The following is a 1,790-nucleotide window of genomic DNA, read 5'->3' as shown; positions in this document are numbered from 1 at the left end:
TCATAGTGCACATGACACGAAATCCGAAATCCTTCGTCAGGGGCGATGGCGGCGGAGAGGTAAGTGAGATCATCCTGTGACGCTGTGTATTCATTAGCATGATGGCACACCCACAGGGGCTTACTAACATGGTAATGGGGCGACTGGCCAGGGAACTAACGCCCGGGGGACTAGTCCCTGTGCTCATTAGCATTCGATATAAGATCTTTAGAAATACTTTTTCTAAAGATCTCTTTATCTATGCTAGTGTATACAGGGACGGTTAGGCAGGGATTAGCAATATGCACCCAGAACTGCTCGTGGTTCTGGGTGCATATTGCACCTGACAGGTTCCCTTGAACAATGTTTATGATTCGAAACGCGTAGTTCTTTTTCAATTTTTCTATTGACATTGATGTCTATATTTTACTTTGGATGGACTTTCAATACATTTCTATTTTATCCACGCACTGAGAAGCTGGATTTTCATCCGTTGAAGGCTTTCTCCACATCTACCATTCTTTCCTTTGCTCTGGAGGGCTGTTTTAAGGGTGAGCTGGACTTTTTATTTTTTTCTACATTTTACAATGTGTCAGTGCAAATAAAATGTATAAGTCCAGAGTCCAGACTGCTTTGCTTATTTATGTCTAGAATGGGAATAAACTTTAGCAAATCAGGTAGGTTCACAATGAAAATCTCTGCGTTTGATTGATGTTGAACATACTGAAGATCTGAAACATTAGAAATTTGAAGAACTGTTGCTCATACAATACTAAAGGGAACCTGTCATGTCCGTAAACACTTTTAAAGGGGTTGTCCAACCTCTGGCTAAAAATCTGCTGTAACTGCATATGGCACCCCAGAAGTGGCACATCCATCAGGTGCGCCAATTCTGGCGTTTTTAGTGTGGTTGCACTCATGATAATGCTTTTGGGGTTGATGTCAGCTGTGACTTGACAACTGACATCAATCCCAGGGGTTAGGAATGGAGAGGCGTCTATCAGACACCCCGATTACTAACTCGGCAAGTGTAGAGTAAAAAAACGCCACAGACGCAGGTAAAAAAAATAGTTTATTTGAATAAAGACTCCCCACACTCCCTCATCCACCAATTTATTAATGAAAAGTAAATCCCGGAAGTTCCAACGTAATCCAATGACTAATGTCCCAAGACTTCCATAGATTCCTATGGAGTTTAGTTCTGAGAAAGTTCTCAAAACTAAGCTGATCGGGAACCCGGAATTTCTCATGCTCATGAGAAATTCCAGGCTGCAGCACTGACCTATGAAGCGTCATGCTGAGGGAGCTCTCAGAAGAACACTCCATAGGAATCGATGGACATCGTGAAACATTAGTCTTTGGATTACGTTGGAATTTCCAGGATTTATTTTGAAGTAATAAATTGGTGAACGAGAGTGTGTGTGTGTGGGGGGGATCTTTATTCAAATAAACTATTTTTTGCCTGTCTTTTTTTTCACTCTACAGTATGTTTGCTGGGTTAGTAATGGGGGTATCTGATAGATGCCTCCCCGTTATTAACCCCTGGGCATGATGTCAGCATCAATTCACAGCTGACATCAACCTCAAAAATATTATCCCGTTCACCACCACACCAGGGCAATCAGGAAAAGTTATGTAAAGCGCCAGAATGGGCACTTCTAATAGATGGGGCGTCTATTTTCAGGCTGGGAAGGGTCAATTAGCCATAGGCCTTCCCAGCCTGATAATACCAGCCCTCAGCTATCTGCTTTACCTTGGCAGGCTATCATAAATAGGGCGGTGCCCACGCCATTTTTTAATTATTTATTTAA

The sequence above is a fragment of the Anomaloglossus baeobatrachus genome, chromosome 5 (genome assembly GCF_048569485.1).
Source record: "Anomaloglossus baeobatrachus isolate aAnoBae1 chromosome 5, aAnoBae1.hap1, whole genome shotgun sequence".
Lineage (NCBI taxonomy): Eukaryota > Metazoa > Chordata > Amphibia > Anura > Aromobatidae > Anomaloglossus > Anomaloglossus baeobatrachus.
The sequence above is the reverse complement of the archived record's forward strand: the minus strand, read 5'-3'. Positions refer to the sequence as shown.